This window comes from Phocoena phocoena, chromosome 1, assembly GCF_963924675.1.
Source record: "Phocoena phocoena chromosome 1, mPhoPho1.1, whole genome shotgun sequence".
In the NCBI taxonomy this organism is placed as follows: Eukaryota; Metazoa; Chordata; class Mammalia; order Artiodactyla; family Phocoenidae; genus Phocoena; species Phocoena phocoena.
The window spans coordinates 108,102,960-108,130,486 of record NC_089219.1 but is presented as its reverse complement, the minus strand read 5'-3'; the positions used below and the strand labels follow the sequence as shown (position 1 = coordinate 108,130,486).

At 49.2% G+C, this 27,527-nt stretch overlaps 4 non-coding genes across 4 annotated transcripts; 3 read left to right on the top strand and 1 right to left on the bottom strand.

Moving 5' to 3' along the window:
• The first annotated feature begins 14 nt into the window (after nucleotides 1–14).
• TRNAV-CAC (transfer RNA valine (anticodon CAC)) lies at nucleotides 15–87 on the top strand. Its single transcript has one exon. It is a non-coding gene; the product is annotated as a tRNA-Val (tRNA).
• A 5,958-nt stretch (nucleotides 88–6,045) lies between these two features.
• Nucleotides 6,046–6,119, bottom strand: TRNAN-GUU (transfer RNA asparagine (anticodon GUU)). Its single transcript has one exon. It is a non-coding gene; the product is annotated as a tRNA-Asn (tRNA).
• A 690-nt stretch (nucleotides 6,120–6,809) lies between these two features.
• Nucleotides 6,810–6,881, top strand: TRNAH-GUG (transfer RNA histidin (anticodon GUG)). Its single transcript has one exon. It is a non-coding gene; the product is annotated as a tRNA-His (tRNA).
• Nucleotides 6,882–18,030: 11,149 nt separating this feature from the next.
• Nucleotides 18,031–18,101, top strand: TRNAG-CCC (transfer RNA glycine (anticodon CCC)). Its single transcript has one exon. It is a non-coding gene; the product is annotated as a tRNA-Gly (tRNA).
• Nucleotides 18,102–27,527: the final 9,426 nt, after the last annotated feature.

Below are 27,527 nucleotides of genomic sequence, written 5' to 3'. Positions count from 1 at the left end.
TGGCCCTCAGCACCGTTTCCATAGTGTAGTGGTTATCACCTTCGCCTCACACGCGAAAGGTCCCCGTTTCGAAACCGGGTGGAAACAAACGTTCTTCCTTTCCGTAATTTTCACCTTCCCTTTCAAAAAAGCAAAACGGGCGAAAGGCAGGGGCTGAGGCAGCGCGCGCAGCTGCATTTTCCATCCCCAAGGTACAGGCCAGGAGTTCCGTTGCTGCCTGAGAGCCTGCTCAGCGCTAGGAGCCAGCCCTCCTTTCTCCTCTCTGAGTCACTGCGGAGTCCAGGCCACAGCCAGCTGACCCAAGTGCGCAAAGGACAAGGCTGACTTCGGCTCATTTTTACATCCGGAAATCCCCTCTCCTCCTAAGCTGGCGCCTATATCTCCTCTACACGCTGACACCTATCGTGTCTGAAAACCAAGGAGTTCACTCCTGCGAAGCACCCTTGGCTTTCCCACACCTCAGCACACGCGCGGAGCACGCCGCGTGACAGGCCAAAAGAGCACGAACCCGACGCCGCCCCGGGTGCTCGACCCAAAGACACGTAGATGAAGAATGTCACGCTCCACGGACTGAGCGGGTCGGGGAGGAAAAGGAGCCGGTAACGTGCAGTTATCAGGGGACCCTCCCATAGCCGGGTCACAGATCACGAAGTAGATGGATCCGCTCATCACCCGCTGAGAGCCCAAATGGGCCCCTAATTTAAAAGGAAACTGAGGTTCAGAAAGAGAGCATGTCCTTGCGTCGGCCGCACGTAGAGCTAAAGTTAGACTAGGATGAAACCCAGCCAGTTACCTTGTGGCCTGACCTCAGAGTCCAGAGTCGCCCAGGTCGGGAGAGCTGAAGGGTGATGGGCAGCGGGGCAGCGACTTGGGCGCCGCGCACTACCGCGTTCAGCCTATGGGGCGCTGGGAATCGCCTTCTTTTCTGCTCGGCCCTTCTCAGAAATTCAACATTTACTGTCACAATTTTCAAGTGGAGGGGCCAAATTTGAGAATCTGTCTCCTGCGCGGCTCCCTGGTGGTCTAGTGCCTAGGATTCGGCGCTTTCACGGCCGCGGCCGGGTTCGATTCCCGCTCAGGGAAACCTCCTTTTGTGCAAGAAGAATCCGACTCTCTTTTCCTCCTTCATCTCAGAAACCTGATGGTTTCACAGAGTTTTCTTCCAAAGACAACCTGCGATTTGAGTTCCAAAAACTCACTAAGACATTTGAAACATACAGAACACTTGAAATACAAACGTATATTCTGGACCTAACCGCGCAGAGTTAACATTTTCCCACGTTTGCTTTCTCACTCTCCCTCCATATATATGAACTGCGACGCCTTTGGAGGAACCTGGAATCTGTTCGCTCCAGGCTTGTAGAGAAGCTTCAGGCGGTGTTTGATTCGGCTCTCCCCCAAGTGCAGGCCAGGCACGTTCTGTGCTACTAGGAATCCCCCCGGACCGGCTGCCCTCCGGTCTCCTCCCGGTTGCCTTGGCGGGCAGTGGCGTCTTGGGTCAGCCTGAGCGCTGGAACTGCCTACCTCGGGAAAGGCCCTTCAGGGAAGTGCAGCTGCCCCTTGGCTGTTGCCTGGCTCCCCGGGCCCTGCAGGGGGCAGAAAGGTGAAGGATCTTCCCTGTGGTGGGAGGATGAAGGGAGCAGGTGGGAACTGCGTTAAAGGGAGGGGGAAAGTTCTCAAGAGCTTCCCAGAACTGTCTGCAAGGGTAGACGATTTTGTGTGCATCACAAGAGTTTAAGAACTTCTGTCTAAACACTACTTTATGTTGTCTTCCGGATTTTCTAATGATGTGGAAAGCATTGCTGGCACAGTATTCTAGCGTGTACACGTCTTGGATTTATTTTCTCTTCAAAATGCTCATGACACTGAACGGCCTAAATTTCCTCTTCTGGTTTTACTGATCCAATAAGCAAAGTTTAATTCCAATAGCGATTGAAGTTCGTAAAATTTAGGACTATGTGTTCCAGTAAAATACATGTGCCCTAGAATATCTTTTAAATAAAGATTACGTCGCAGAATTCTGTAAAATTATAGCGACTTAATTATGTCAGTTACAATTTGGGGGTAAACCGTTTTAGGCATCACCCAATATATCATTCTAACATGCATTTTTCTATTAGGATTCGGTTCGAGTTGCCATTTTAAGATCTATTGTTTCCTTTAAGTTCTCTGGCTGATATGAAATTGAGTTAATTACTATATAATCTTTGCCTGGAGAATATCTAATTAAGACAGGAAAAACAAAACACTGTCCAACTCGGTATAATGCAGTCGCATATTTTTATAGACTGCAGAGTGGTCAAAGTTTCACAGGTTAGGAGGAGTTGTGGGGATCTTTAGGGGATGGTGGTGAATGCAGCCATCACGTCACCTGAGGAAGTGTAAAACCCATGGCATAAGTGCTCCAGGAAGTAAGGAGCTGTCACTGGAGACCTGCTGTGTTCCTGAGGTGTTTGTTTACTATTATTACTTTTTAAATTCCCGGTTCTTGGTCACCTGCCTTCTAGAAATGAAGTCATCCATTTTCCCATTCCTTCCTATGCTTCCCCTGTTTCACGCACTGCTCCTGCCCTTAGGCTCTGGCAGGTGGACGAGCCTGACTGTGTTCCCACTGGGCTGCCCCTTTTTGATGCCTCAGGTGCAGGTGCAGTGGCGCAGGGACTTTGGGTTTGTTCACAGTTCAACATCTCTCCTGGAAAGGGGCCTGGCACCTCATAAGCACCAAATTAAGAGCCTGGCGATTGAAGGCATTCTAATGCAAGGTCCTGACCCGCTGAACAGCAGAAGACAGTGGGTAAGATTGGGGGCAGCCTGGAGTGTGAGGGACAGAGAGAGACAGAGAGACACAGGCACACAAAGACAGAGAGTGAGTGAGATGAAAGGGGGTGGGGAGAAAATGTCCTATCACATTTAGCATGTACAAGCTGAAGAGCTCGGTTTTCTGCTCATGAGATTCAAGAGAACAACCATGGGAAGGGAAGGGAAGGCAAAAACACTAAGAACCCAGGTCTGCACAAGATGCATTACCAGGAGCAAGATCGTGTGGTTCCAACAGTTTGCCTCAAATAGGATAATTTTTGTAGAAATAGCCCAACACTGTCCAGGAATCATATAGAGACAGTCACAGTCACGTTCATGCACGCTGGTGATATAGCAGGGAGGCCAGTCATTAGATTGTGTGCATCCAACGAAAGCAAAAATACAATTCAGAAGATAAGGGAAGAGGAAGAAATGTCTGGGACCAGTGGCTTCTCCCCACTCCAGTCCATAAGCTGCTTGGCAGGAAGATATCTGGGGTCATTCTCGCCAGTCTACTCTGGACCCCATTAAGTAGGTCACCACTGAAAACAATTACAGTTGTTGGAAGACCTTCTAAACATATTGGTAGTTTAGGTGCTGAACATATACGATAGGGTATCTCTGGGTAGTGCCCACATCGTCCTTCTACTGTACCTCTGGCTTACGTGAGTCAGGAGGGCACCACTCTGCTTGTGAGCATGTCAGTTAGCGATGCAGAAACTTTGTTGTGATGGCAAGAGTATGAAGAAAAGGCTCTTACGCTGAGTTAGAAAAATACATTGGGATACAAATCGGCCCGCCTCCTATTGAAGTCAAGCTAGGAACACATAAAGAATGCCTTCAGCTTCTGGCAAAGGTGGAGTGATAGGAATCAGATTTACCTCCTGCCTGAAATCTCACCGCCGCCCAAACCACCATCCCCAAGAAATGAAAAAGATAAAAGACATGAAATACCAGTTTTCCAGATACTGTAAACCAGCCAGCAAAGGACAGCAACCCCTGAGAGATGAGACACAAACAAGGTGAGGCCTGCCACTGGCCCAGCTTACTGCTTTCAGAGAGTTTCCAGGCTGGGTGGGCACCGGGAGGGGCATCTGAGGCCAACTGCTTGGATGGTGGAGATGAAGCTGAGTGTTGGTAGGACAGCAAGGAAGCGAGAGTTCACAGGACAAAGATCCAGTGATAAGAGAGATAGACAGAGAATCCAGGGTTATGAACGTGTCTCCCTGGAGCACTCCGCAGAGTAATGATTGGGGTATGCTTCTGAAGAAACGGCCTGAGGCCAAGGAAAGAAACTATTAAAAAGATCATGGAACAGTGCCTGGTGCTCACACAGGACAGGCAATTGTACTCGCTTCCCCCAGCCAGACTGGACTTGGACTACTCATAATTCGAGGGTCATTGGGAAGGACATTCAGGAAACTCTTGTTTCAGTAGTGGGAATAATGAGCCCTAGAATGACCGACCCCCAAAATCATGAAAGCAAGATCCAAAGGGATCCAACTGTTTACAAGTCGCTTAACTGTACCCCAGAACAAAATTCAAGAAGATTTAGAGGAATACCATAATAGCCAGTGCCCAAGAAGGGAAACTGACAGTGTCTGGCATCCAATCAAAGAACGCCAGGCATGCAAAGAGGCAGGAAAACATGAGGTGTGAGGAGGAGACTAATCAATCAAAACTGAGCCACAACTGACATGGTGCTAAAATTAGCAGAGAGGACTTTCGTTAAGACAGTTATTATGACTGTGTCGCATATGTCCCAAGAGTTAAGTAGAAATGTAGAACATATACAGATGGCCAGAGTCAAACTGTAGACATGGAAATGATAACATCTGATATTATGTAATTCACCTGATAGAATTAATAGCAGATTAGACATTGCAGGGGGAATTTTTAAAAAAAGGAAAAAAAAGGATCAGGGAACACAAAGCCATGAACGACTGACGGTATCCTAAAATGAAACTACATACAAAAAAAGTTTTTTAATGAACATAGCATCACTGACTGGTAAGGTATGTTTAAAAGGCCCAATATAGGAGTAATTTGGAGTCCCTGGAAAGACCAGAAGAGAAGGAACAATTTTTGAAGAAACACTGACAGAAAAATTTCCAAAGAGCCAAATGAACACTATGAGTGCAAGAAACACGAAGCAAACCACACTTAGCCGCATCGTAATTAAACTGTGCATGACTCCGTTGAAACAGAACAATATCTTCACAGCAGAGGGAAAAGACACAGTATATACATAAAACAAAACTAAAGACTATGTCAGATTTCTCATCAGGAGCAGTGAGAAGACAGTGGAGGAACATCTTTAAAGAACATGGAATTCTATGCCTCCTCCCTAAGAAATGTCTTTCAAAAATGAAAGTGAATAATGACATCTACAGACATACAAATGCTGAAAGAATTCATCACCCGCTGACCCACACTATAAGGAATGTTAAAGGAGTCCACTGACACCAGATGGAAATCTGGAGGGACACAAAGGGGCAAAGGACAACAGAAAAGGTATCTGCCTGGGAAAATACGTAAGATTTTTCTTATTATTTAAGTCTCTTTAGAAACATGGGACCGATTTTTCTAAAGTAATAACGGTGGATTGTGGGGTTTAGGACACATGCAAAGTAAGATGCATGATGACAATAGCACAATGGCCGGCAGGGAAGAAATGCGAAGAGGTGTGGCATCGCTTGAAGGCAGACTGTGGTAAGTTACAGAAGTCTGTTATAAAGCCTCAAGCAGTCGCTAAAATAAGCAAAGAAAGAGTGAGACCTAATAAGCCAGCAAAGGAGCGGAACTGGAAGCATACGAACCATGTCAGCACTATGTGATCGAGCAACTGCTTCTCCAGGACTCTTCCCTCTAGGAAGACCTTGTACAAGGGGCCAAAGATACCTGTACAAGAAGGATGACTGCAGCATTATTTGTAACCGTGAAATCGTAGAACCAACTTAATTTCAAAAGTATATGGAAAGGGTTAAATAAATACTAGTACGTGCAAGTACGGACGGAAGAAAGTCCATCATGAAAAGGAATTCAGAAAGTAACGAAGACAGCCGTATTCTTTCGAGGCTTTCCAGACGACTTCTTCCGATCACACCTCATGTCCTCGTGTTGTGAACACGAAACGGGGGACAGGAGGGTAGTAGTGGAGGACCCTTTTACGACCCTTACGGGAGAGGATGTGCAGAGCAGAAGGAACCACGAAGCCTTTACTTTCTAAAAGAAGCGCAAGAATGGCGTCCCCGGGTGGGCTCGAACCACCAACCTTTCGGTTAACAGCCGAACGCGCTAACCGATTGCGCCACAGGGACGCACCGACAAAAGTCCCCTCTCACCCCATAGTGATCAAACACCGCATCCGCGCCAAGCGGAGCCGCTCGCCTTTCGCAGGACAGCGACGCCGGCTCCAAAGCCTAGGACAACCGCAGACGTGGAGTCGACCCAGTGCGTTCTTCCCGTGGAAAAGCCGAGCGTCGGGCGATTCCGAAGGCAGAAGGGCAGCCGAGTGTCCCCGCCGCAGATGCCAGCGACCCGGAAACGCCCCCGGACCCGAGCCGAGGGGTCCCCGAGGGAAGATGAAGGCCAGGTTTGGCTCCGTGACGACTCCCCATTCGCTCCGCGCGCGCCGCCCGCCCTCCGTTCGGCCGCGGTCGCTGGGGCGCGAGCCGGAACCAGGGGCTGCGGAGGGTTGGTCCAAAGGGGCAAACGCGAAGAGGCGGGAAAGAAGCCGGCGAGGTGGGCACGAGGACAACTTGACTTCCCAGGAGGCCTGTGCAGAGGCACGTGCCGGATTTGGGGAGATGAGAATTGGGTTTTGGTTTGGTTTGGTTTGGTTTGATCATCATGTACCACAATTGAGAGGAAGGGAGTGGAAAACGGAGAGCGGGCATGAGAGAAGACTATGAATACCGACATTTGTCCAGGCACAGCGCAGTGATTGGAATGATTTTACGTCAACATCGTAAGAGCAAGAATGCCTGCGGCCGCAGGGACCGTGGCGCGCCGTGATCGTATAGTGGTTAGTACTCTGCGTTGTGGCCGCAGCAACCTCGGTTCGAATCCGAGTCATGGCACCCTCCTCTGTCTCACGCGGCACGGCGGCTCCCGTTTTACTTTGTCTTGAAACATTGCACCGGCCTGGGGGCCAGAGAGCACTGCTTTCCCCAGGCCACCTGGCGGCAGGTCAGGAGAAGGGAAGGAAACCCCACCCAGGGCACTCACCTCGTTTCTGAGCAGAAGGAAACCCAGGGCAGTGGTTTCTCTTCGGTCCTGCTCCAAAATAGGGAAGCCCGGCAAGGAGCCTTCTGGGCTGTAACTGGTGGAAAATGTTGTTTCTGTGTTACTCAAAATCTGCAGGATCTTAAAGACCAGATAAAAAATTGTATCAGATGGGCGACTCCCCCTGCCTAGACCTGTTTTGCTGGTTTAATCTTGGCTCCTGGGAACCTCTGCTCCGAGGACTTTTTCAATCCTTGGCTATTGTTCCCTTTAGAGTCACCGAAGTAACCTCTCTAGTGCCTTTCTATAGTCTCAAGGATTTTAAGTGCCTGTCGGCAGCCACTCAAAAGACAAATGGTATCCATCAGGATTGGACAACTGGAAGACCTTAACAGTCACCACACAAATGATGATAACGGTGACTACAGCAGCCTCCGCCCTGACGACCCAGCTAGTGGACACCAGCGAATATGTGTGATTCTTCTGCCTGACTGCATCAATGCTGGTACCCGAGAGTACCGTTAGACTGAGAGCATGACCAAAAGCGGAGAATTAGTAAAAAATCAGACACAAATGGAGATCACACTTGAAACTTCCCTGAGCAGACAAACCCGTTTAGTCACACAAGGAAGAGCTCATTTAGCTTATTTTGCAAAACAAGTGAAACTCACCTTGGGCCACTTCTTGTTTATGCGTCTGAAAATCATAAACAAAGCCTAAAATTGTTCGCCAAAATTGATGGGAGGTAACCACTTTTAACCAATTCCCTATCACGAGGAAAACTCTAATGTTGTAACCAGTCACTGCGAAGGACAAAACAGCCACTGCCCCCTCATGAGATAAGTTGCTTTCTAACAGTGTAGCACCTCTGAGCCTCCTTCCATATTCCGTTGGAGTGCTCCCAGTTCCTGAACGGTAAACCTTTTTGTGCACGGTAAACCTTCACTAATTACTGTTTCGCTGATCACCGGTTTAACGTCTGCTATATCTGAACTTGGACGGTGCCTCGACATTTTCATCCACCAGATTGGACCAACAAGGGGACTCCACATCATGCTGCTGTTGTCCCATTGCCTGGACTTAGTGACTACGCAGTCAGTCACGCAGAATCATTAAAATCATTGCCATTGTCCTCTGTTTTATTTGTTAACAGTCACTGTCCAGACTCCTTTCACTTTACCTTTGCCTCTTCTAGAATGTCATGGAAATGGGATCATAGTGCACACACTCTTGCCTGCACACCTCTTCATCTTTGCACAACGTCTCTGACTTTATCCATTGTTGAGTAAAGCAGATGTCATTCCTCTTTCATTGCTGAGTTGTATTCCATGGCAGCAACATAGCACAGTCTGTTTACCATTCACTCGATAATAAGTATTTGAGCTGTATCCAGTATTGGCTATTGTGAATAAAGCTGCTTTGAAGAGTCTTTCCACAAGAGATCTTGTGGACGAAGGTTTTCATTTCTCTCGGTGAAGAATAGCTGGTACCAGGGAGTAGTATATGCTCCACTTCATAAAAACCACCAAAGCCTTTTCCAAAGCAGTTGTACCATTTTATGTTACCACCAACAATATGACGGTTGTGGTTATTCCACATCTTTGCCAAGATTGTTGGTGTTTCCTCTCCTTATAATGTTAGCCACGCTACTAAGAGTAGTGGTATCTCAACATGGTTTTAATGTCCGTTTCTGTGACAGCTAAAAATATTGAGGACTCCTGGTATGCTTTTTTGGCCATGTGCATATCTTCTTTTCTGAAGTATCTGTGCATATTTTTTAACCCATCTGAAAAAAGGTGGGGTTTTTGATCTTGGAAAAACTTGTTACTGGGTTGGAGGAGCTCATTATACATTATAATGACAGGCAGTGAGGGTAATCAGCTATGTGTTGTGAATATTCTCTCCCTGTCTCTAGCTTGCTTTTCCATTTTAGTGGCCTCCTTGGATGAGAAGATACGACTAACGTTGATGAACACTAATTTATCATTTGTCTTTGTTTTATACATTCTTTGGGTCCTGGTTAGTAAATCTTTGCCTACCGCCAAATCACGAAGTATCCTCAAAATGCCTTATACCTTTAACTTTTATGTCTTGGTCTATGATGCACTTCAGATTGACTTTTGTGTGTAGTGTGAGATAGAAATACAGCTGCCCCCCCTCCCAATATGGAACCTATTTCCTTTCCCCATTGAACTGCTTTTCTTGAAAACTCATTCACAAATTGAGCTATGGGTCGGTTTCAAGTCTCTGAACCCAGTCCATGTTCCAGTTGCGTACCCTGATGCCACTTGCACCCTGCTGGTCTATGTTGTGGGGGGCGGTCACAGTAACTCTTAAGGTGAGGTAGTGCAAGTCTCCCCATTCTGTTCTTTTCCACACAGAGCGATACATTTTGCAACATGTAATAACTCAGGTAACCATCCCCCAGGTCAAGATATGCATGCCATCACATCATACTTCTCATTTCCTTGTGGGACACAGGCACTCCCTCCCATGTACTGGCTGCCCCCTTGTGGCCAAAGAGCCTCTATTGTACTCTCTGGGGATAACAAAAGCCCAGTTGCCTGTAGGGCAGCTGAACCGTGCCAGAAAGATCTACAAGACTCAAAACAGTCGGGATTTTCGGATGCAGGGGCGGGGGCGGGGGGTGGTGGTGAGGGGGCGGCGGGAAGTTAGCTCACTTTTCAGGCCTTTGGTCTTAGAGGAAGTTTCCTTTCGTCATTCCTAACCGGGGGAAGTACAAAGCTTTGTGCTGCTTATCATTTCCTCTTCTTTCTAGGCAGAGAGAGTCCCACTGAGCACACCCAATTTGCAAAATTGTTCTCTGGGTGCGATGTTGAAAACTGGAGGCTGAGGGAGAGCTCTATCATGTTTTGTTTTGTGTGAATAAAAGAAAATGAGGAAGAAGCGGAGATACAGAGAGGGGAATAATAGGCTGGATCCTGAAAAGCGATCGTACGGTCTGGCCCTGGATGTCAGATTTTGGAGAAAGAGAAGACATTGATGAGCATATCCAGGGAAGGACTTCGTTGGAAAGAGCAGACACTTAAGGCTATTTTATGACATTTTCCATTCGTTTATATGTACTTCTCCTTTCCCATCTTTGTAGATAAGGCACAGGTGAGCTTGATTCGTTCGTTGCTTTTTGGAATGCATGCTTAAACAAAAGTGACTTCCACACTTCAAATATTCATCTGTGAACCTCTGAGACGCCTCTTAGGCGCCACCAACTGTGCATTAAAAGTAAAATGGGTCCAACCTGGGGACTCTACCTGGGAAAGTGCAATTAATTTTAAGGGGGTGGCTGAGAGAGGAATGAGACACTCAACAATGGTTGCTTCCCTTACTGCAGTGGTTTTCATATATGCTCCACACCCAATCGATCGATCCTTTCCTCAAATCCTTTCCACCTTTTCTCAAGCGGTTGAGAAAAAGAATTCACTGAGTTGCATCCTGGAAATGCATGGATTTCGTGGCTAGGGAAGTTCAAGTATTTCCAAGTGGGAAGATTGGGGACTGCCTACTCGCTTGTACCCGGGCCATCGTTGTCTGCTGTGTCTACTTGGTCTGGACTGGATAAGGGGACTCCAGTCGCCTTCTCCAGCCAGGGGGAGGACGCGGTTCCAGAGGCGGTCAACTTCATGGTGACTCCAGATCCTGGGCTTCATAGGATTTTTCTTCACTTTCCCTTTCATGTCTCTTCTGCCTGCCCAATAAGAGAGGATTCACTGCCTTTCTCTCTCAGTCAGGACCCATTTGGGGGTCCCTTGTGGACAGGACTGAAGTGGGCCTCTGGTTCCCCCTAGGTGTCAGGAGGGCCAGGAGGGCCTGGCCCAGTACGGAACCCCCGGCTGGTGGGACTGCGGGGAGCCCAGAAGGCTACACTGGCGGTAGTGGAGGTGCTAGCCCCAGGTGGCAGGCACCACAGTCAAACCCTATTCTTCCCCATGCACCTCCTTCTCGGGGATGCACAGGGCAGCTGGAATAAAGCGGCCCCTAAAACTTCTCTGCCGACTGAATCCAAAGAGGCATGAAGTCCCAGAAGCTGGGAGAGGAACCTCACTGAGCAGACTCAGACTTCTTCCTGGCTGCCTCTCCTGGGCAGGCTCAAAAGAAGCTGATGTCGAGGATGGAGCCAAAGAAAAGGCTTCATGGCAGAAAATCCCGCGATCTCGAGAGACATGAAAGTCTTTTTTTTTTAAATATTTTATTTATATTTTTGGCTGCATCGGGTCTTAGTTGCAGCGCTCGGGCTCTTCGTTGTGGAGCGTGGGCTTCTCTCTAGTTGTGGCACGTGGGTTCCAGAACACGTGGGCTCAATAGTTGCGGCACACAGGCTCAGCTGTCCCTCGGCATGTGGGATCTTAGTTCCCCAACCAGGGATCGAACCAGCATCCCCTGCACTGGAAGACAGATTCTTTACCACTGGACCACCAGGGAAGTCCCAGACATGAAAGTCTTAAGTCCTAACGTCTAGATGAGCAGGGGGCCAAGTTGAAATCCACCCCTGTGCCCTGATCAGGAGAGTCATCTGCATGAGTCTAGAGGCCAGGAACAGGAGCGACTGTGCACATCTCTGGTTCTCAAACGGGGCGATTTGGGCTCCCACCCTCATCCCTGGCCGCCTCTGTGACACTGGGCCTTGTCTGGACACGTTTTTTTATTGTTAAGACTGGGGGAAGGGGGACGGAGAGTTTCCACCTGGTATCCAGTCAGCAGAAGCCAGGGGTGTCACTAAACATGCTTCGGTCCTCAGGCGGAGCCCTCCCCCACAAAAAATGATCCCGTCCAAAATATCAACACTGCGCAGGTTGAGAAACCCCCGTGTAGATCAATGTCCACACACTTGAGAGACGAGAAGACATGAATTTCTGACTACTGGGATGTGGGGTCTGAGGAAAACCGTGGCATCAGAGAGAACCCCAAGATCGCTGACCTGGGTATAGAGAACGATGGAGTTGGCATTGACTAAGGTGGGAAAACTGCAGGTGCAGCAGGTTGTAAGGGGGAAGATCTGTTATCAAATGGCACTCGGGTCCTCTGGCCCATGGCACAGCAAAGCCAATCAACGGACACCAGGTAGTGGTAAGTAAAGTACAGCGTTTATTGCAAGGTGTCCGAGCAAGGAGAACGGGCAGCTAAAGCTCAAAAGACCCCAAATCCTGGATGGCTTTCAGGACAGTGTATTTAAAGGCAGTGTGAGGGAGAGGGTCTCAGGGTGCGTGATCAGCTTCCACACAGTTCTCTGGCTGGTTGATGGTGAGGTAACAAGGTGAAGTTTCAGGAATCAACATCATCAATCTTCTGGCTCTAACTGGTCTGGGGTCTATGTGCTTGTGGTCAGCAGTTTCCATCTGGTGGGGAATCTGGGTTCTGTAAAAACCACTTGGAAATGTGCATCAAACAGTGTTATCTATGTCCTTCAGGGAGGAACTACAGGTCCCGTGGCTCTGCTATATGACTGATATATTGTGAAAATTCTTACCAGTTCTCCTGCCCGACTGCTGTTCTTTGTTTCTGCATGTTTTCATTCCTCTGATCATTAATTCTTAGGCCAGACTTTTTGCAACTCAGGGAAGGCTCAGGAGACTGAAGTTTCTCTTTACGGAGAGCTGGGGACACGACGGGATGGGTTAACCGACAAAGCCCATCCGGGGATTGCTCGGCTTTAGATCCGGAATCCAATTTAGCGCCTTGGAGCCTGGCTTAAAAGGGTTTTCCATCCAAGCCGTCTCCGTTGCTGCATGCGCCTGAGTCCTTTTGGACAATGGAGATGCCGGCTCTCGGTGCGTGGCCCCTTCTCACCCCGGGCACATTCCCTCCCGCCTCCTCCCGGCCACCGGGCCCCTCGCACGCTCCCCGGGCCTCGCTGACCTTCTCTCCACACGCGGCCACCTCACAAAGACGCGTCACAAGGCTAGTTCTCAAGGCTAGGTGTGGCCGGGATGAGGCAACTCGCTCGGGACTTGCGGACCCGGCAGGCCCCGCGGGCGTTCGGGCTCCTTTTTTGGAGGAAGCACGGAGGGAACGGCCTTAGGGAAGGATTTCTGCAACGACGGATGACCCCTCCGGAAGGCTCAAGGCCTTCCAGAGCAAAGGGAAAAGGTCACTGTAGTCAGCAGCACGAGAAAAGCCATCCACCAGCAGCTCCCTGGTGGTCCCGTGGCTAGGATTCGGCGCTTTCACCGCCGCGACCGGCCCGGGTTCGACTCCCGGTCAGGGAAACCTTTTGGGCAGCTTTCCATCCCCTGAATTGTGTTGCGGCGTGTTCCCCACACCGAGGCAAACCAGAGTGGCCGATTCCCCGGGCACCTAGGTCGTTCTCATCTCCAGGGCAGCCCTACCCCACCCGCGCCCGCACAGCGCCACATCACCTCATCTCCACCGCACAAGTGGCTTTCCAGGGCTTCCGAGCATCTTGCTCAGGTTTACACAGCCCTGCAGAGGTTCAACTCCCTGTGGGGTTCAAACCCACGCCCGTTGCCACCCGGGGCGCAGGTCACGTTGAGCTCTGAGTAACCGAGAGAGGCCAAGCCGAGTCTCGGTGTTAGTATCAATAGATGCCCTGGAGAAATGCTTATTAGGCGCTCGGCAGAGGTGCCTGGAGGCGATATCCACGAGGGTTGAGAGGAAGCTGAGCGCTGGGTCGGATCCTGGAGGTTGTTCCACTTGTAGATTAAGCGGTGTAGGGAGTTAACATCATTTAACTGACCCAACAAAAGCAGCAGGTGAAGTATGCGCAGAATGGAAAATTGTAACACTGCTGCCGTAAGCAGAAGGTAGGAGTAAAAATCAGCACCGCTACGTCAAAACGATGCTACCCACCACAATCAAGTCCCACAGTTTCTACAATGGCTGTTGCATTTATACCCTGCACACTCTCCCAGGCACTGAGTGCGTTTTCCTTTTTCCCTTGGACGCTCACTCCGAAGACCTGTTGGGGTAAATGTTGCGTCCACTGGAAGGCAACAGGAGAGAGAGCGAGAGCGTGGCAGGTGCTGCGGACGGAGCCTCAGAGGCAGCAGGTGGTGTGTGTAGACGATGGGACAGCACAATGGCTGCGGGTCGGTGGGTTGGGCGTCACTGCTGAATGGCGGTCAGTCTTGTGGGCCGGGCAGTGGGATCTCCTGTGTGTTGGGCAGGCGGGAGTGGGCGATCGGTGGCTTTTCGGAGATCGGTTTGGAAGAACAGCAAGGGGAGGGGAGGGCAGGGTGTTGACCGTGCCTGCGGGGTGCAGGCTCATAGTTACCGGGCACGGGAGAGACTGTGGTCACGAAGGTAGTTCTCCCAGGACGAGGCTCGTCTACTGCACTCGGGGCGTGCTGATGTAGGGATTTGTGCTAATGAGAGATTGCGTTCGTGCTCTCCCCTGATACCCCTCGGTTCACGACAGACGACGTCTCTTCCGTGGTGTCTCGCTGCGCTCCGCTCCCAGGGCGCAGGGCGAGAGGCGCAGCCCCAGCCAGCGCTCCACAGCTTGGGAAATCGGGTCTGCACCCGCATCTTCCGGGCTTTCCTGTTTCGTGACCTAAGTGTATGGATGGGTCCTGCTTCTTGAGCCACGCCTCCTGTCTCTGTTCACAAGTGCGGGACGTGCCTTCTCCTCCAGCCCGCTGCCGGCCACGCGCGTGTGTGTGCGCGCGCCGGGACCCGCCCACTGGGCCCCTCTCTGGTCTGGGCAGTTCCCGCAGGCTGGCCGGCAGGCAGGCATCTGCAGGAGAAAGGCCACGCGGCCGCGGTGTTGCGAAAGCGTGGGAACGTCGCCCGAAGGCCTCGCGCTCCACAGTCCCTTGGGGTCCAGATCGGAAGGAGGCACCCCTTGCAGGAAAAAGGAGGCCCGAGGCCTGCCTTCGCAAGGAGGCTCCCGGAGCCGGCGCGCAGTATCCTTGCCTGGGCTAGCCAGCCCTTCTGGCCTTCCACCCGGCCTCGCCTTCCGCCTTCTCCTCTTCCACCCCAGCCGTGTTCCTGCGCAGAGTTAGCGCTCCCTCCACCCGCCCCTCGGCGCCCCCCGCCCACCCTATCCCACCCCACCCCACCCCCATCCCTCAGAAATGATCTAGCTGCCTCTCCGGTGCTTACGGCGGGAGTTGGATCAGTGTTTTCCTGCAACGGGAGGAGAGAGAACCTGCGGCGGCAGGAGGCAACCCGTTCCCTCGCTGGTTCTCTGGGCTCAGCCCATCAAGGGGACTAGCTCAGGGGCCTGGGTCTCCCGCGGCCCGAGGAGCCGGCCAAGTTGGCGTCTCTCCCACTGCTCCTCAAGGCGAACAGCAGGAATATCCTGTGGGGTCCACTCTTACCCAGAAGAGGCACCCGGGAAATCATCCAACACAAGGCCGGACGCTGCGCGATGGACCACTTGGGAGCAACGCTTCCGTCGGTCTGTCCTTCCCTCCTAGGGCTTTGGGGAGCGGAGAAATCATCTAGGACGACGCGCTCTTCAGCGTCCTGTCTGAGACAAAAGAGGGAAGGAGGGTGTCTTCCAAGAAGGCAGCAGCGCCGAAGCCTGTGGTCGCAGCGAGGCCTGTGGAGCAAGGGTGCCCTATCTCGACCAGGGTTATCCAGCTGCTTCGGAAAACTCACCTGGCTGAGGCCTCCTCCTCCACCTCCTCCCCATCTTCCGCCTCTCTGCCGGCTCATCCTTCGCCTTCCCCTCTTCCTCCCCCCTTCTTCTTCCCCCCTCTTGTTTTCTATCCTGGAGTTCCTTGAGTGCCTACCTTCCTTTGTGCCAGGGGACCTCTCACCTCCACTGGAAGGCTGCAAAACATACAAACAAACAAAGAAACAAAACCAAAAACATATCCTGTTGAGGGCAATTTCTTAAAGTCTTCTTGGGAATTAACTAAATGGGCACACTTGCCATTTGCCTCCCTTTACCGCCGTCCCCTCTAGTGGAGACTAAGAACGACACAAATTACCCTCAACAGGAATTTTTTCTTTTTTTGCAGCCCTCCAATATTGTGAAGGGAGCATGTTTTTGAAGCTCCAAGTGTGTCTGCTGGATCTCTGAGGTTTGGAATACTTGAAACTGAAACCATTGTTACTATTATCCTTTCTCCTATCCTATCCTTGGGCCACATCGCACTTGGAGTGGGGATGAAGAAATGAAGGTCACTGAAGGACTGTAGCTGTGATGGGAGAGGCCTCAGGGGCCCAGGGAGGGGGACGTTTCTGGGGAGGAATTCGTGCAGAGATGAAGGAAGTTGGGGAGTGGGGCCTCTGACCTTGGTACGCCTGAATTTGCCAGTCTTGGTATAATTCAGGACAAGGAACGACCTGTCTATGCCAAGGATATTGCCCATGGAAAAGGGGAGAGGCAACCGAAGAAAAGCAAGCATTGGCCTAGAATCAAACCTGGTTCTACCGCATGGGAGGTGAGAATTCTATCCTTGAGCCACCAACGTTTCCGCCTGTGCTGCTCGACTAGGATTCCTCTGGAAGAGGCTCGGGAAGGACTTTGAAAAGAGTTCTGAAAACAACAGGCCTCTTTGGTAGACATACAGAACAAACTAAAAAACGAACAAACAAGAAAACACCCAGAGCAAAGGCTTGCATAGGAGGCTTACGTCAGGCAATACCATCAAGCTGTGGCTTTCACATCAAAATACTGCGGGCTTCATTTCCTCACTGACAATGCAGTCATTCTCTTTGCCCCCGCCCCATCACTTGGTGCCTCCCAAACCTGTCGAGGCAGAGGGTGGTGTGTGATGCTGACAGGGAACTCACTGGTGTGTTGAGTTTTAGCATTTGTGACTCTGAGACGCATAGGGGGCATGGATCTGTGATTTAGGAGTTGTGAGTTTAAAGTGCAGGTTTGCAGTTTAGAAAGGGGTGTGGGAATACATGTAGATCTGGTCGATGTAGTTGGTAAATGAAAGCATGATGGCCAGAGCTGGCGTGTGTCTTTGGTGTTGGGCAGAGGGCAGATAGAGCCAAAGGTCTTCAGGGTCAAGGGGATGGTCGTTTTCCTTGTTGAAAACAAGTTTATGACTCAGCCTGGAACTAGCCTGGCTTCTCAGCAAGAGAAGCATGATTGCACGTCTGCAGCTCCTATCTTTCAGAAAGGCATAATGGTTCCTAAGTCCCAACATGTGGGGGAACCCCCCCTCCAGGTTCCTTTCTTCAGTGTAATTTTCCCCAGGAAAAATTGGGAAAGAAGTCTCTCTGTATTTCAATTTCATCAGAGGACCAATATGTTAACCTCGACACTATTCTAAAAATTAGTCCGCTCCTTATATAACCAAAACACCAAAGCCTACGCCCGACATGCATCTCAGAGTCACAAATGCTAAAACTCAGCACAACACGGAGTCCCGTTTGGGAGATTAGATCCTCCCATATAATCAAACATTGGTTGCAAACAATAGTAATTAATCTTTTAATAATTATGATATATCACATGTCCTTCCAAATGCTTTGAACACCTTAAAAAGCAGATGCATACTATTGTTATAATGGTTACAAGAATGACTCACTATTCTTGTACAAAACAGCAGTGTGTTTCTTCATTATCTCTCTTTTGATTCTGGCCCTTTCCTTCTTCTAATTTCAGTCTAATTCTGCTTCTGTTTCTTATTTCTTGCCTGGATGAGAATTTCACTTGCCTAACCTAGCAAGTTGGATTATTTTCTCAGACTCTCTAAGGTAAGAGTTTGAGGTTGAGAGTTGCAGGTATAGGGTCATAAACAAGGGATCTGGATGAATTTCTGATGTTTTTTCGGCAGGGGTCTGTTGTACGGTTAGAAAGAGCCTTTTTCAGAGTTGTGGTGTGAACTGACGAAGTCGATATTTTGATATTTTCATTTGAATGTTCCCATTTCATGCTGTTGCCTGCTTGTAGGCCTTTTTCGCAAGGCTTTGTTCCGAGTGCCTGTCAGTCTGTGAGCTCTGTCTTTCAAAGACAATGCTGTAGGCCTATTTTGGAACCTCTTAGTTTCGCCGCCGCGGGATCCTCGGTCGCTCTGGAGATGCTTTCTGGAGAGCCGTCAGAGGCTTGCATGGACAGGGGCATTGGTGGTTCAGTGGTAGAATTCTCGCCTCCCATGCGGGAGACCCGGGTTCGATTCCCGGCCAGTGCAGAGTGTCTCTTCTCGATCCCTTTTCCGGCCCAGACTTTTCACCCCTTGGTTTTTGCCTGCTGCACACACAAGTCAGACGACGTCGTGGTTCTGGCCACAAGGAGTACGAAGATGAGAATTAACACCTGAAGGCAGTCCCGAGCGGAAGACGTTAAGGAGCGTCTGAATGGGGACTTTGCAGAGCCCTGGGGCTGTGACGGAGTACAATATGGCAGCAACCACCTCGCTGGCCAGTCGGTACCTTTCTACCTGCAAGTGTCCTCCACCTCCTACTCATCCTCCTTCTCCTGCCCCACTTCCTCCCCTCCTTATCCCCCTCTTCCCTTCCCCTCTCCTTCTCCTTCTTCCCTTTCCCCTCCCTCTCCCTCCCCCTCTTCTCCCACCTCCTCTTTCTCCTTCGCCATCTGTAATGTTCCCTCATTGGGATTTCACTTCTAATATCCCTTATTGGTTATGAACTTGAGCACCCTTACATATTTGTTAACCATTTGGATTTTCTCTTATAGGTTCTCCTTCACCCCCATCCCCACCCCCAAGACCTTGGTGATTTTCCTACAGGTCTTTTTTTCTTGTTTTGTAAGAATTTATTAAATATCTTCAGTACCAGTTGATTATGCTGACTGCAAGGACATTCGCTCAAGTTGTGACGTGTCTTTTTTACTCTTTAGTCTGTGGTTTGATGAACAGAGATGCTTGATGTAATCCAATTGATCAGTCTTCGTTAAGAACTGGTCTTTTTTTTTCTACATTTTATGATATATTCTTATTAGTTATCCATTATACATATTAGTGTATGTATGTCAATCCCAATTGCCCAGTTCATCACACCACCACCCCACCCCCGCCGCTTTCCCCCTTGGTGTCCATACGTTTGTTCTCTACAGCTGTGTTTCTATTTCTGCCCTACAAACCGGTTCATCTGTACCATTTTTCTAGGTTCCACATGTATGCGTTAATATACGATATTTGTTTTTCTCTTTCTGACTTACTTCACTCTGTATGACAGTGTCTAGATCCACCCACGTCTCTACAAATGACCCAGTTTCGTTCCCTTTTATGGCTGAGTAATATTCCATTGTATATATGTACCACATCTTCTTTATCCATTCATCTGTCGATGGGCATTTAGGTTGCTTCCATGACCTGGCTATTGTAGATAGAGCTGCAGTGAACACTGGGGTGCATGTGTCTTTTTGAATTATGGTTTTCTCTGGGTATATGCCCAGTAGTGGAATTGCTGGGTCATATGGTAATTCTATTTTTAGTTTTTTAAGGAACCTCCATGCTGAAGAACTGGTCTTTTTATCTTATTTTAAAAATCCTTGCTTACCCCTGAGATCATGGAAATACCCTGCTATATAACACCAACTAAAATCATTTTAGGTTTCATTTCACGTTGAAATGATTTTGGTTACTGTGGAGGTAGGAGTCACCTTTCATTCCCCTGTCCCCTCCCCAGTGCATGTGATTGAACTGTGTGGTATAATTGTTGAACATTTAAAATGTTTTTAATACCTTTGTTTCTTGAATCCTCAATTTAATCCAATTGAATCCTCCAATTTAGTCTGATTTTAAAATATTTGTATATACCAAATAAACTCAATTCTCTTAATAATTCTAGTAATTCACCTTTCATCCATGTAAATAATTATAGTAGTCATTTTTCATTTTCACTTCTTATACCTTTTCTTTTTTCTTGCCTTTCCTCACTGGCTAAGATCTCCATCACAATGGTGAAAAGATGTGGTCAGAGTGAGGCCTATTTGTCTGATTCCTGAGGGTTCCTGATTGGTAATGGGGGTGGGGGGTTGGGAGCCAGGGGTTTATTACCCACTATAATGTTTGCTGAAGGTTTCTTGTTTGTTTTTGTTTCAGAAGCTACCCTTAGCAGATTAGGGTTGTTCTCTTCTAGCCTATTATGCTAAAGGTTTTTTTTCAAAGTTAAATCAATGGTGAATTTTTTCAAATACCTCTTCTGTTTTAGTGATTATGATTTCCCTCCTCTACGTTGTTAATGTGGTGAGTTAGATTAATTTATTTTCTAATGATAATCAACTGTTTTCCCATGATAAGACCAATTTTTCACAATTAAAAAATGTATTGCTGGATTCAGTATTTTTTTAACATTGCAGCAATAAGACAGGTCTGTAATTTATAGTTTTCACATTGCCTTTGTAGGGGTTGTTGGTTTCAACATAAACTCATAAAATAAAGTTGGAGAAATGTGCCATCTTTTAATTCTTTTAGAATTTGTTTGCTTTGGAGTCATTTCTTCTAATGAACTTTTTTTTGGTCCTGGAGCTTTCTTTGAAGGAAGATTTTAAAATTCTGATTTAAAAAATGTAATGCTTGTAGGACTAGTCCATTTTATTTCCCTAAACTCACTACTGGAATATGTTCATTTCCTCTAAATTTTTAATCAGTTGTCATATATGTGTTTATGATATTCATCGTTTCCTTATGTCTATGAGTTCAGTAGTAATGGCTTCCTTCTTTCCTCTTTTTTTTTTAACCTATGTATATTTCTTTTTATTTAGAATTTCCACAAGCTGTGAAATTGGGGTTTGAGATAACTTTTTTAGCTCTCAAGGATCTTGGAGACCTCTGCTGACATTTAAGAGCCGTGCAATGCCTAAGAAGAGGCACTGGAAGTATTTAAGAAAACACTCTCCTGTGTCAGTCCTACATTCGCCTCCCACTCTGGGCTATTATTTCTTTAAAATATTTGTAAAAGTTTTTTTAATTTCAAAAATACGAAAAGTACAAAAAATAAATATGCATCCCTCACCTAATTTTAAACGATGTTATCCTTTTGCCATGTTCTTTTTAGAATTTTCATAAGAACTAAAAATACTGCAGATGTTGCTGAACTTCTCCTCACCTCCTTAATCACTTTACCCCATTCTCCCATTTCCCTTCTAGAAATAACCATCCTCCTGATGCTGGTGTGACGTTTCTTTACATGTTTTGGTACATGACAATAAATGATTAAAGACACATATAATATATCCATCTATTTTTTTGTTTTAAGAATTTATATGAACACCATCATACTATGTCATCTTTTGTCACTTGATTTTTTTCACTCAACTTTTTTTTTCAGTTTTATCCATATTGATAGATAGAACTAGTTCATTCATCTTAATAGCTGTAGAACAGTCCATGGAAAGTATAAACCAGAGTTTATGTATCCTTTCCCATCAGAGGACCATTGGGTAGTTTACATGTTTTTATAAGTACATGCAGTGCTTCAGTGAACCTTCTTGCACATGTCTTCAGAAGCACACGTGTGGGGGGCCTTCTTGCCTCTTAACAGTTTTATCAGTTTTAGTAGTCTTTCCAAAGAGGCAACCACTTACTTTTTCGCTTCTGTAAATTTACTTCTAATTCTTAAATTCCTGGTTTTCTATATAATTTCTGCACTCATCTGCTTCTGTTGTTGTTGTTATCCTTTTTTGTAACTTTTTGAAGTGGAGATTTAGCTCGCTAGCGATCAGTCCTGATTTTCATAATTTCCATTTAAATCTGTGTATTGTCCTCTAAAGACCGGTTTAGCTGCACCTGTGTGTATACACAGTATTTGCCATTTTGTTTGATTCAGAATATTTTCTAATTTTAATTTTCACGTCTGCTTTGATACAAGTGTCGACAAAAATTCTATTAACAATCAAGTTAAGAAGAAAAAAGAGGATTTTATTCGAGTCAAACTGAGGATTATAACCTGGCAGAGAGACTCTCAGAAGCTCTGAGAACTGCTCTGCCTGTTAGAAGTGGAAGGCACAGTCATGTACATTTCTGAGACAAAAGGTCATACATACAAATGATATACTGACATTTTACATAAAGTTCACCAAAGATACATAGTCCAGGTAAGCATGTACAAAGCAAGCGGGAAGTCACTTGACCACTTACGAAGTTGGGAAAGAATGCTAATCTTTTAAGAAGTTGCATTGCTAGTGTCTGAAGAAATGAGGGCGGGGGCGGGGGCGGGGTGAGGGGACAAGCTCTGCAGTCAATGGGGCATTTACACCTCTGAGGAGGTCTGGTTGTGGTATAATGCAGATGCACTTTTCATATGAAAGTGGGGAGAGAGGAGGCCCAAGAGGACAGAGAGAGTCTTATGCTTAAATTTTCTCAACCTACTTTAAAATATAAATTTCATTTCATCACAAGGGTTGATAGAATTGTTGTTAAAATTCCAGATGCATGAGATTTTGTTCTTATGTGTTAAAACTGAATTCTAGATGCTAATTGCTTCTCTTGAAATGTTATTTGTGGATACCTCTACAGCCCTAGGATGAATATATTTTCCTCTGAATATAGTCTCCTCTGATAGACTCCTGGGTTCGTTAGCAGCTGGGAAACAACACACCAAGTTGATGTCTTATGGTTTCCCAGACTACCCAGGCTACGAGTACTCAAGGCTAAATCTGCTAGAGGTTGAGTCCGTGGCTACTATTTCTCATGAACTTTAAAACTTTCTTTTTCTTTACACTGTTTGTGGCACCAAGGCTGCCTGGTCCAAAGAGCCCTGGGATTTGAAGGGGCAGGACTAGATCGGATGACCCTTACCCCTGAGGGCTTAAGACTTTGGGGTCCCACCTTAATGTAGGGAGGACCTCCCATAAGACTTCTCAAGTTAGCCTGGGATTAAAACTTGGCTTCTGTGTTCCTTGTGCCCAAACAGAAGATGAAATAAGCTATCTTGGCAATTCACCTCAGAGTGTAAGCAGTTTTGAGGCTTCTTTTCCTTTTTTTTTGCACTGGCACCTGCCAGTGTTAGTGGCACGCTTGCCATCTACCTTGAGTCTATGCGTTTTAAAGCTACTGATGAAGCTTTAAAAAACAGAGAAACAGGGCTTCCCTGGTGGCGCAGTGGTTGGGGGTCCGCCTGCCGATGCAGGGGACGCGGGTTTGTGCCCCGGTCCGGGAGGGTCCCGTGTGCCACGGAGCGGCTGGCCCCGTGGGCCGTGGCCGCTGGGCCTGCGCGTCCTGAGCCTGCGCTCCGCAGCGGGAGAGGCCGCAGCGGTGGGAGGCCCGCGTACCGCAAAAACAAACAAACAAAAAATAAACAAACAACAACAAAAAGCCCTCTTCATTGAAATTGAAGTAGATTGTATTCTCTTACTTTGAAAACTATACCTTTATAATCACCAAGGATGAATTTAGAATTCCTGGACTTCTTGGAGTGACACACCAGAGAAATGAAGCATAGTGAGACCCTCCACCACTGCTTGCCTACTGACCTGCTGGAACCAGGTTTTGTCCTGCACCTCCAACACGTCCATGCTACATCCACTAGCTCTCCCTAAAAGCAGCCTCTTGACACTGCACTGCCCACAAGCTCTAGGTCTGAGTACAAAAGGAAAAAAAACCAACACACAAGTGACTTTTGCCCTCAGTTTGACAATGCCAAGAAGAAAGATCCAAAAATTTTACACATGAACTAAAAGACACTTGGGCAAGGGATTCTGGGATTCTTTGCACATTTTGGGAATGTCTCCTTGGTTCCATATAATCTTTGCCTAATGGAAGAAGGCACGGCCAGAAGAGGGCCACAGTGGGGCCCATGGCAGATCTCTTCTGCCCTGACTCCAACCACAATATTGGCTAGACCAGCATGTGAACAATGGTAGCATTAACATTCCCCAAGCAACAGTGGTGTTGCCAACCATTTTATTGGGAGGCTGTGACCTAAGAACAGAAGAAAACAAAGAGATCAGAATAGAGCACTGGGTGGAAAAATCTCTGTTTCAGCTAATCCGGGGTATTGTGCCAGTTGTCCAGAGCCCTTGAACTGAGATGGTAACAAGCTACGGCAATTCGCCCCCCGGGGGTTTGATTGCTGACAAAGTTTTGTAAAAGGTATTTAACATCAACAGATTGGCTACAGAGTGGATAAAAGAACAGTCTGTGTCCTACAGAATTGCCAATGATATATGTGTAAGAATATTCTCCACACACTGTTTTTCATAATAAAATGGCAGAACCAATTTATTATTCAACAAGTATGTAAGGTTTAAATGTATATTAATATTTTCCGACAATGAAAACGCACTTGTTAAAAAAGAGACAATTCTGATGATTCAAATGATGTTACTGATAAAAATAAGAGGTCACCATTACTGAACAGTCATGGCACTGTTACACACAATTCCGTATTTGAAGCTCAGAACTACCCAAGGAAATGTTTAACCTGTGGTGGAGATGAGAGGTCCCCTGACACAAGGAAAGGTAGGCACTCAAGATAAGTTAGAAAACAAAGAAGGGGGAAGAGGAAGGGGGTGAGGAGGAAGGGAAGATGAAAGAGGAGGAGGCGGAAGGGGAGAAGGGGAGGGGACGGGAGGAGGAAGGGGAGGAGAAGGAAGAGGAGGAAGGGGACGTGGAGAGGAGGGAGAAGAGGAGGCCTCAGCCAGGTGAGTTTTCCGAAGCAACTGGATAACTCTGGTCGAGAGAGGGCACACGTGCTCCACAAGCCTCGCTGCGACCACAGGCTTCGGCGCTGCTGCCTTCTTGGAAGACACCCTCCTTCCTTCTTTTGTCTCAGACAGGACGCTGAAGAGCGCGTCGTCCTAGATGATTTCTCCGCTCCCCAAAGCCCTAGGAGGGAAGGACAGACCGACGGAAGCGTTGCTCCCAAGTGGTCCATCGCGCAGCGTCCGGCCTTGTGTTGGATGATTTCCCGGGTGCCTCTTCTGGGTAAGAGTGGACCCCACAGGATATTCCTGCTGTTCGCCTTGAGGAGCAGTGGGAGAGACGCCAACTTGGCCGGCTCCTCGGGCCGCGGGAGACCCAGGCCCCTGAGCTAGTCCCCTTGATGGGCTGAGCCCAGAGAACCAGCGAGGGAACGGGTTGCCTCCTGCCGCCGCAGGTTCTCTCTCCTCCCGTTGCAGGAAAACACTGATCCAACTCCCGCCGTAAGCACCGGAGAGGCAGCTAGATCATTTCTGAGGGATGGGGGTGGGGTGGGGTGGGATAGGGTGGGCGGGGGGCGCCGAGGGGCGGGTGGAGGGAGCGCTAACTCTCCGCAGGAACACGGCTGGGGTGGAAGAGGAGAAGGCGGAAGGCGAGGCCGGGTGGAAGGCCAGAAGGGCTGGCTAGCCCAGGCAAGGATACTGCGCGCCGGCTCCGGGAGCCTCCTTGCGAAGGCAGGCCTCGGGCCTCCTTTTTCCTGCAAGGGGTGCCTCCTTCCGATCTGGACCCCAAGGGACTGTGGAGCGCGAGGCCTTCGGGCGACGTTCCCACGCTTTCGCAACACCGCGGCCGCGTGGCCTTTCTCCTGCAGATGCCTGCCTGCCGGCCAGCCTGCGGGAACTGCCCAGACCAGAGCGGGGCCCAGTGGGCGGGTCCCGGCGCGCGCACACACACGCGCGTGGCCGGCAGCGGGCTGGAGGAGAAGGCACGTCCCGCACTTGTGAACAGACAGGAGGCGTGGCTCAAGAAGCAGGACCCATCCATACACTTAGGTCACGAAACAGGAAAGCCCGGAAGATGCGGGTGCAGACCCGATTTCCCAAGCTGTGGAGCGCTGGCTGGGGCTGCGCCTCTCGCCCTGCGCCCTGGGAGCGGAGCGCAGCGAGACACCACGGAAGAGACGTCGTCTGTCGTGAACCGAGGGGTATCAGGGGAGAGCACGAACGCAATCTCTCATTAGCACAAATCCCTACATCAGCACGCCCCGAGTGCAGTAGACGAGCCTCGTCCTGGGAGAACTACCTTCGTGACCACAGTCTCTCCCGTGCCCGGTAACTATGAGCCTGCACCCCGCAGGCACGGTCAACACCCTGCCCTCCCCTCCCCTTGCTGTTCTTCCAAACCGATCTCCGAAAAGCCACCGATCGCCCACTCCCGCCTGCCCAACACACAGGAGATCCCACTGCCCGGCCCACAAGACTGACCGCCATTCAGCAGTGACGCCCAACCCACCGACCCGCAGCCATTGTGCTGTCCCATCGTCTACACACACCACCTGCTGCCTCTGAGGCTCCGTCCGCAGCACCTGCCACGCTCTCGCTCTCTCTCCTGTTGCCTTCCAGTGGACGCAACATTTACCCCAACAGGTCTTCGGAGTGAGCGTCCAAGGGAAAAAGGAAAACGCACTCAGTGCCTGGGAGAGTGTGCAGGGTATAAATGCAACAGCCATTGTAGAAACTGTGGGACTTGATTGTGGTGGGTAGCATCGTTTTGACGTAGCGGTGCTGATTTTTACTCCTACCTTCTGCTTACGGCAGCAGTGTTACAATTTTCCATTCTGCGCATACTTCACCTGCTGCCTTTGTTGGGTCAGTTAAATGATGTTAACTCCCTACACCGCTTAATCTACAAGTGGAACAACCTCCAGGATCCGACCCAGAGCTCAGCTTCCTCTCAACCCTCGTGGATATCGCCTCCAGGCACCTCTGCCGAGCGCCTAATAAGCATTTCTCCAGGGCATCTATTGATACTAACACCGAGACTCGGCTTGGCCTCTCTCGGTTACTCAGAGCTCAACGTGACCTGCGCCCCGGGTGGCAACGGGCGTGGGTTTGAACCCCACAGGGAGTTGAACCTCTGCAGGGCTGTGTAAACCTGAGCAAGATGCTCGGAAGCCCTGGAAAGCCACTTGTGCGGTGGAGATGAGGTGATGTGGCGCTGTGCGGGCGCGGGTGGGGTAGGGCTGCCCTGGAGATGAGAACGACCTAGGTGCCCCGGGAATCGGCCACTCTGGTTTGCCTCGGTGTGGGGAACACGCCGCAACACAATTCAGGGGATGGAAAGCTGCCCAAAAGGTTTCCCTGACCGGGAGTCGAACCCGGGCCGGTCGCGGCGGTGAAAGCGCCGAATCCTAGCCACGGGACCACCAGGGAGCTGCTGGTGGATGGCTTTTCTCGTGCTGCTGACTACAGTGACCTTTTCCCTTTGCTCTGGAAGGCCTTGAGCCTTCCGGAGGGGTCATCCGTCGTTGCAGAAATCCTTCCCTAAGGCCGTTCCCTCCGTGCTTCCTCCAAAAAAGGAGCCCGAACGCCCGCGGGGCCTGCCGGGTCCGCAAGTCCCGAGCGAGTTGCCTCATCCCGGCCGCACCTAGCCTTGAGAACTAGCCTTGTGACGCGTCTTTGTGAGGTGGCCGCGTGTGGAGAGAAGGTCAGCGAGGCCCGGGGAGCGTGCGAGGGGCCCGGTGGCCGGGAGGAGGCGGGAGGGAATGTGCCCGGGGTGAGAAGGGGCCACGCACCGAGAGCCGGCATCTCCATTGTCCAAAAGGACTCAGGCGCATGCAGCAACGGAGACGGCTTGGATGGAAAACCCTTTTAAGCCAGGCTCCAAGGCGCTAAATTGGATTCCGGATCTAAAGCCGAGCAATCCCCGGATGGGCTTTGTCGGTTAACCCATCCCGTCGTGTCCCCAGCTCTCCGTAAAGAGAAACTTCAGTCTCCTGAGCCTTCCCTGAGT